General features: G+C 46.7%; 1 long non-coding RNA gene across 1 annotated transcript; it reads right to left on the reverse strand.

The window, feature by feature from the left end:
• Positions 1 to 6,426: 6,426 nt before the first annotated feature.
• LOC112069566 (uncharacterized) lies at positions 6,427 to 8,436 on the reverse strand. Its single transcript, XR_002893760.2, has 5 exons — positions 8,299 to 8,436; positions 7,960 to 8,075; positions 7,193 to 7,839; positions 6,915 to 7,005; positions 6,427 to 6,557 (listed from the first exon to the last, which is right to left on the reverse strand). It is a non-coding gene; the product is annotated as an uncharacterized lncRNA (long non-coding RNA).
• Positions 8,437 to 8,695: the final 259 nt, after the last annotated feature.

The raw sequence follows: 8,695 nt of genomic DNA on the forward strand, positions 1-8,695 counted from the left end.
TGCTGCGGGTGGGTGTAGCATCGTGACCAGTGAACTGAGATAAGGCGGCACTTTACCTAGCATAGCCTTGTAGATGACCTGGAGCCAGTGGGTCTGACGACGAACATGTACGAGGGCCAGCCGACTAGGGCATACAGGTCGCAGTGGTGGGTCGTATAAGGTGCTTTATTAACAAACGAATGGCACTGTGATAAACTGCATCCAGTTTGCTTAGTAGAGTGTTGGAAGCTATTTTGTAGATGACATGCGCGAAGTCGAGGATCGGTAGGATAGTCATTTTACTAGGGTAAGTTTGGCGGCGTGAGTGAAGGAGGCTTTGTTGCGGAATAGAAAGCCGATTCTTGATTTGATTTTGGATTGGAGATGTTTGATTGAGTCTGGAAGGAGAGTTTGCAGTCTAGCCAGACACCTAGGTACTTATAGATGTCCACATATTCTAGGTCGGAACCGTCCAGGGTGGTGATGCTAGTCGGGCGTGCGGGTGCAGGCAGCGAACGTTGAAAAGCATCATTTGGTTACTAGCGTTTAAGAGCAGTTGGAGGCCACGGAAGGAGTGTTGTATGGCATTGAAGCTCGTTGGGGTTAGATAGCACAGTGTCCAAGGAAGGGCCGGAAGTATATAGAATGGTGTCGTCTGCGTAGAGGTGATCAGGGAATCGCCCGCAGCAAGAGCACCATCATTGATGTATACAGAGAAAAGAGTCGGCCCGAGAATTGAACCTGTGGTACCCCCATAGGGACTGCCAGAGGACCGGACAACATGCCCTCCGATTTGACACACTGAACTCTGTCTGCAAAGTTGGTGAACCAGGCAAGCAGTCATTAGAAAAACCGAGGCTACTGAGTCTGCCGATAAGAATATGGTGATTGACAGAGGTCGAAAGCCTTGGCCAGGTCGATGAAGACGGCTGCACAGTAATGTCTTTTATCGATGGCGGTTATGATGTCGTTTAGTCCTTGAGCGTGGCTGAGGTGCACCCGTGACCGGCTCGGAAACCGGATTGCACAGCGGAGAAGGTACGGTGGGATTCGAGATGGTCAGTGATCTGTTTGTTGACTTGGCTTCGAAGACCTTAGATAGGCAGGGCAGGATGGATATAGGTCTGTAACAGGTTTGGGTCCAGGGTGTCTCCCCCTTTGAAGAGGGGATGCCGCGGCAGCTTTCCAATCTGGGGATCTCAGATGATACGAAGGAGAGGTTGAACAGGCTGGTAATAGGGGGTGCGACAATGGCGGCGGACAGTTTCAGAAATAGGGGGTCCAGATTGTCAAGCCCAGCTGATTTGTATGGGTCCAGGTTTTCCAGCTCTTCAAAACATCTGCTATCTGGATTTGGGTAAAGAGAAGCTGGGGAGGCTTGGGCGAGTAGCAGCCGGGGCGAGAGGGAGGGCAGGGAGGAAGGAAGGGATGAGGAGGGGAGGCGTCTCCCAGAGAAAGCGGAAGCCGAGACAGTTTGAGACGAGTGAGTTCTCAGCGGGGGGGCGACCGGTGTTACGCGTGAGCCTGTTGGCCAAGGTTGGAGTCCAGAGAAGGCATGGCCAGCCATTGAGAATGCTTGTTGAAGTCTTCGTTATCACGATGTATCGGTGGTGACCGTGTTACCTAGCTCAGTGCAGTGGGCAGCTGGGGGAGGTGCTCTGTTCTCCATGGACTTTACAGTATCCCAGAACTTTTTGGAGTTAGAGCTACAGGATGCGAATTTCTGCTTGAAAAAGCTGGCCTTTGCTTTCCTGACTGACTGCGTGTATTGGTTCCTGACTTACCCTGAACAGTTGCATATCGCGGGGGCTCTTCGATGCTATTGCAGTTCGCCACAGGATGTTTTTGTGCTGGTCGAGGGCAGTCAGGTCTGGAGAGTGAACCAAGGGCTATAATCTGTTCTTGGTTCTGCATTTTTTGAACGGAGCATGCTTGTCTAATATGGTGAGGAAGTAACATTTAAAGAATGACCAGGCATCCTCAACTGACGGGATGGGTCAATATCCTTCCAGACCCGGGCCAGGTCGATTAGAAAGGCCTCTCGCAGAAGTGTTTTAGGGAGCGTTTGACAGTGATGAGGGGGTGGTCGTTTGACCGCGGACCGTGGCGGATACAGGCATTGAGGCAGTGATCGCTGAGATCTTGATTGAAGACAGCAGAGGTTGTATTTGGAGGGCAGGTTGGTCAGGATAATGTCTATTAGGGTGCCCATGTTTACGGATTTAGGGTTGTACCTGGTGGGTTCCTTGATGATTTGTGTGAGATTGAGGGCATCAAGCATTGGATTGTGTATGGACTCGCCGGGGTGTTTCTAAGCAAGTATCCCAGATATATCACGAGTTTCAGACGTCCCATCAACTAGACACGAACTCAATGACGTCTGAAGCAGATGGGGAGCGATCAATTCCACAGATGGGTGTCCAGGGCACAGCAGGGAGCTGAGGGGGGTCGGTAGCAAGGCGGCAACATGAGAGACTTATTTCTGAGAGATTAATTTTTAAAATTAGAAGTTCGAATGTTTGGGCATAGGACCTGGAAAGTATGACAGAACTTTGCCAGGCTATCTCTTGCAGTAGATTGCAACCCTCCCCTTTGGCAGTTCTATCTTGACGAAAAGTGTTATAGTTGGGTATGGAAATCTCAGAATTTTTGTGCTGTGGCCTTCTTAAGCCAGGATTCGGACACGGCAAGGAATCAGGATGGCAGAGTGTGCTAAAGCGGTGAGTAAGGCAAACTTAGGAGGAGGCTTCTGATGTTGACATGCATGAGGCCCAAGGCTTTTTCGATCGCAGAAGTCAACAAATGAGGGTGACTGGGGACATGCAGGGCCTGGGTTTACCTCCACCATCACCCGAGAACGAGGAGTAGTAGGGAGGGTGCGGCTAAGGCTTATCAAACTGGTCGCCTAGAGCGTTGGGACAAAGAATAAAAGGAGCAGATTTATGGGCGTGGTAGAATAGATTCTGGGCATAATGTTGCAGACAGGGGTATGGAGGGGCGCGCGGTACAGCGGAGGCAAGCCCAGGCACTGGGTGATGATAAGAGATGGTTGTAATCTCTGGACATGCTGGTCTCAATGGGTGATGTCACCGCATGTGCGGGGTGGACAAAGGGGTATCAGAGGTACGGAAGAGTGGAACTACAAGGGTCCATTGCAAACCAAAGACAATGATAATGAAAACTAGCCTGAACAACAGTATGCAAGGCATATTGATATTTGAGAGAGACATACATAAGGCATAAAGTGATTGCAGGTCTTGATTGGGAGAGCTAGCTAAAACAACAGGTAAGATAACAGCAGCAAAACAGGGTGCTAGTCTAACACAGCAACAACAGTGTAAAAATGGCGACGACTAGCAGAGAGGGTCGGATTAACTACACACAGATCCTGAGTTAAAGCACAGAGCCGACAGATAAAACACAAAATAAACAGAATGGAGTACCTGTGAATTAATGGACAGTCAAGCATGCATCAGCTATGTAGCCAAGTGATCATAGTGTCCAGGGGCAGCCCGTAGATGGGCAGGGAGGCTCCACTAAGCTAGCACGCGCGGTTTAAAGTTAGTAGCCCGGGGGTGGTCTCGCTCAGACGGAGGGGGTCTGCTCAGACGTGGTCGTGGTCGACAGAGAATCCAAGCCAGATGGCGATGCGAAAGAGGAGGTTGTGAATTGTAGAATTGTGTTTGCTAACTGGTGCTAGCTTCGTGGCAGTGGCGCTAGCTGCGCTAGCCGCAAGCTAACTGTGAGGAATCAGAAGCACGTGGCTCAGGGATCTAACGGCAGGAATCCGGCGTTGTTGTCGAGACAGTCCGATGTGGTAAATTGGTGAGTAATATCCAGGCTTAATAACAGGGCTGGTGTCTGTGCAGAAGGTAAAAGCTACTAGCAGCGGCAAAAAAAATGGCTAAATTAGCTTGTAGCTGGTATTGTAGCCCAAGAATTCGCTGGTAGACCTCTTCAGCTAGCCGGCAGATGGGCCTAGCTCGAGGCTAGCTCAAAGGCTAACTGGTCTTGCTTCGGGACAGAGGTGTTAGCCAGTAGGAATAGCCACTCGGTTGCAGCTAGCTAGCTGTGATGATACGGTGTAATTGTCAGAGCTTGCGTCAGGAATCCGGTGCGTGGTAGAGAAAAAAGCAGTCCTATATGCTCTGGGTTGATTATCGCGCTTGCAGACTGGCAGGTATTGGCCCGGTATTGAAGCTGGCTGTGTCCGAGTTGAGGGTGAAGACCGCAGCAGTGGCTAACTGACTACTAGCCTAGTTATCTGGCTAGCTCTGATTGGGGTTACGGTTCTAAAGTATAAAAAAAATAGCAGGGTCCGTACCACATTGGGTGAGGCGGAATGTAGGAATGTATATTCAGTTCCTAGATGGAAAGTGAAATTTAAAAATATATACGAAATGTATACGAAAATACGAAGACTATTTACTATTTACATTTACACGCGACAGGACAATACAAAACACGTCCGACTGCTACGCCACTTGGATTCAGTTTGACATAACACAGACATGGGAAACTGTTCATTATAACAGAGATTACATAACGTAGGCTTACTGTACAAACCGGCGTTCTTGTATGAAAATGGTTTGTGGCAGTTTTGTGAGTAAATGTGCGTAGCTAATTGAATTGCGCGCATATATAGATTAGATATATGGTTCTTGTTCAAGTCCAGTGATGGGAATACCATATTTAGATATTTTAAATCCACTCCAATCAATTGAGTTAATTGAATTTCAATCAAATAATGTTGTCAAATCAGGATAGTGAGAGTTATGAATTTAATATATTTGTATTACCTGAATATGACATGGCTAAAATTGACACATTTTACCTGTTGGACGTGCCTTGCCAGTCTTGCAGAGGCCATAGAAGGATTCGTTATGCCAATGTGGCAATTCCTCAATACTATGGGTATGGGTATTATAGCACCACCTAGTGTCAATGGTTGACAGATATATTTCTCAAAGTGGTCATAGAAAAGAGTTTGGGTTTTTGCCCTAGCACTGCACAGCTGATTCAAATAATCAACTCATCATCAAGCTTTGATTATTTGAATAAGCTGTGTATTGCTAGGGCAAAAACCAAGACGTGCACCGGGGGGGGGGGGGAGTTTGGGAAACCCTGCCATAGAGTATCACAGGTGTGAGTCTCATCAAGTGCCGATTTAGCGATGTAATTGGTGGGGAAAACTAATAAAAAAGTAAACTAATTATGCATGCCAGCAAAGCCACAACACAACACTAAACAATACATTAATTGCACTAAAATGGTGACTAACAGTGCCCACAAACTGTTAGAGTCTACATAAAGCTGTCCCAACTGCAGAGTCCCAACAGCAGTCCCAACACCTTACAACTGCTACACCTGGCTATCTGGCAGCCTTGTCTGGCAGCGAAACAGTTAATTCAGCCTTATTTACTGCCTTTTTAAAAACATAGCTGATATGGCTGACTTGTTTAAAAAAAAAWGTGGTTTCTACTGACAATTGAGATGTACACACTATGGCATAAGGTAACGACGAGCGGATAAGAGGCAATCCGTAATTTAGATTAAGACATTCATGAGCGAGCTAGGACGGACATTGTCAATATAACTATTTGTTCAGCACTTTTTAAATGTACAGCGACAGAATTCAGAACATGGGCCATTCTTACAGTATTCTCCCTGTACACCAAGTCAGAACCGTGGATAAATAACGGGGGCATATAAGCAGACAATGAAAGCCCTTACAATATTCAGTGATTACATTTCTCTAAAACAGGCTATAGGCTACATGTGCACCACCAAGTCAGAACAGTAGGCGAAATTAAGAGGGGAAAACGGACCAAATTATTATGGTGAAGCACATGTGCTACTAACACCTTACTATACAACATACACTTAGTATTACCTTCTTAGCTACGGTATACATGTCTCCCTGGCATATTACATCATTTATGCAGCAGCATATAATACATTTTTGGACTCACCTTGTTGTGCTGTGTTCACTTCCTTCCAAACCACTCATTGTCGAATTTGAGATTTCCAACTTGTTGTGTAATGTTCATGTCCAAAGCCCGATGACCACGATCTGTTTTATCTATCATTTCTCTTCATTATTTCTCCTCATATGACAAGGATTGAAAAGGATTTGCCAGTAGACTGTCGACTTGATTCATGATGATGACTGCTAGCTAAGATTTTGAAAGTATGATGTGGCCATATTTTATCTGTGGCCAATGACCTTGCGCCTTCTTGGATGGGCACTTCTAATGTAACTCTGTGGCAGCACCCAAATGGCTAGAATTTTCAAAGTCTACCCTTAGACTTCACAGTGAAGTAGTGTCACCATGAGTGACAGAACACTGAGCCAATCACAGCGCAACGCTGCCATTTTGTGCCAGATTGTTCACCTTACATTAGTTATTGCAATGGAGAGGTAAAGAAACTGGCGTACTGACCTGGGCACAAACAGGGTGGAATCCCACGGTGGTTTCCAGCTGCTGTTTGATCAGACCACACCTCAGAGCCACAGCAAAGCCCTGGAACACCTCCCCTGCACTGGGCCCCATCAAATGGAGACCTACCACACGCTCCTGTGGAGGTGACAGAACACACACATACACATACACACACACTATAATATACAGAAAACACACACACACATACACCTATACACGGTGGCAAAAGCTGAATGAACATGGAGAAGTGTTGCTCTAGAGCAGGGATGGGTAACTCCAGTCCTCCAGGGCCTGACTGGTGTCACACTTTTGCCTCTGCTAACACACCTGACTCCAATAATTGGTTTAATCAGCTGTGTTTTCTAGGAATGTCCCCAGAGGACTGGAGTGGCCCATCCCTGCTTTAGAGGAAAGAGAATGCCCTTTAAAGAGTAAAGACATTTAAAGTAAAGCCGTAAAATCCCAAACACATGTCATGAAGTGAGTGCTGACCTGGTCAGGTATGTGGCAGATGACTTTAGCATAGCATCTTGTCCCTTCTATGTACCGTCCACTCCAATGGCCAGTAGTAGCTATGGTACACCTACAGAGAGGAGATCAAGTTTCAAGTTTTATTAGTCGTATGTACGGGTTGGTTACGCATGCTATACATCGTCCAATGAAATGCTTTCTTGCAGGTTCTTTCTCGACAATGCAAACAACAATAATAAATAATAAAGGACATAGAATACATAACTACTGTGTGTGTGTTGTATGTTGTGTGTGTGTACCTCCACATTGTCCTCTCCAAACTTGAGAATGGCGTTCTCCTCTGACAGCCCACAGGTAGAATACTCCATGGGAGGGAACAACTAATAGTGTGTTAAGTTAGAGACGGTGTGGCTCAGTTATTAGAGCATGGCGCTTGCAACGCCAGGGTTGTGGGTTCGATTCCCACGGGTGCTCAGTGCGAAAACTATATGCACTCACTACTGTAAGTCGCTCTGGATGAGAGTGTCTGCTAAATGACTCAAATGTTTAAAATGTAGATGTAAAACCCCAGCATATTAAACTCTTCCTGAAAGGTCTCCCTCCCATCTGTGGAGACAGATTGAAGACTGCCTGCTTCAATCTGCTCAACCTAACAGATATATATATATATATATATATACAAACGCTACATTATTTGCAATTCCTCAATATTTGACACCATAACACTTCAACTCCAGTACGTGTGTAGTGATGGAGGAACTTGAGCATGTGGTTCTCAATCTTCTGCGCCCTTTTGTGGTCGAACCCAGGTACCAGGTGTGACCGCACCAGGACGGTGACCTCTAACCCCAGATCAGACAGGAAGCCAGCACACTCCAGTCCCTCACTGGATCCCCGCACAACCAGGGTCCATCCAGGAGTGTGGGCCAGAGAGAATAAGTTATCACTGGGGAAGAGAGTGGGAGAGTGGGAGAGAAATGAGAGTGAGAGGACTGTTGGTAGAGATGTTCCTTCTATGTTTGTGGTGTGTGTGTGTGTGTGTGTGTGCGCGTGCGCGCATGCTAACCTGGTGATGCAGTGCTCTCTGTCTCCAGGTATGATCAAGTATTGTTCCCCGTCCCACACGGCAATGACGAGTGTCTCTGCTGTGTGATAGGTCCTCCTCCCGTTGACATCTGTCGCCTGATTGGATAACAGCCACAGAGTGACATGACATCACTGACCAGAGCCGTTACTATCGAAATCACATGAGGAAACACAGAGAATCCTTGCTTGAAGTCCCCTATCCAAACTGCTTCCTCATGCTTAGCTGTACACAACACCCACCACCACCCTGTTCAACTGTCCAGACCTCCCTCTACTCCCATTATTCTCACCTGCCCAGAAGCCCCTCCCCCATGCTGACCTGTACAGTGTGTGGCACCAGTATCTCTCCATGGGCGTTCAGGTTGGTGACGTCACTGTCCCTCAGCTCCCTCCTCAGCTCAAAGCTCACAGACTTCACATGTTGTTGTACCGCCTACACCATCTCACCCCAGCCATGGGACACTACAGACCATAATAGCACATAGCAACAGACCATATGAACACGTAGCAACACAAACATCTAATCAACGACTAACATTTAAACTCTGGGTAGGACGCAAATAACCAAAGATAACATTTGACGGAATGATAACTAACACACACATTCAATATTGATTCAATGGAACAAAATACATATCTAGACTATAATAGAACTGATGTCCCAAATACATATCATGCACTGTAACTGATGTCCCAAATACATATCATGCACTGTA

Source organism: Salvelinus sp. IW2-2015, unplaced genomic scaffold (genome assembly GCF_002910315.2).
Source record: "Salvelinus sp. IW2-2015 unplaced genomic scaffold, ASM291031v2 Un_scaffold1048, whole genome shotgun sequence".
Taxonomy (NCBI): domain Eukaryota; kingdom Metazoa; phylum Chordata; class Actinopteri; order Salmoniformes; family Salmonidae; genus Salvelinus; species Salvelinus sp. IW2-2015.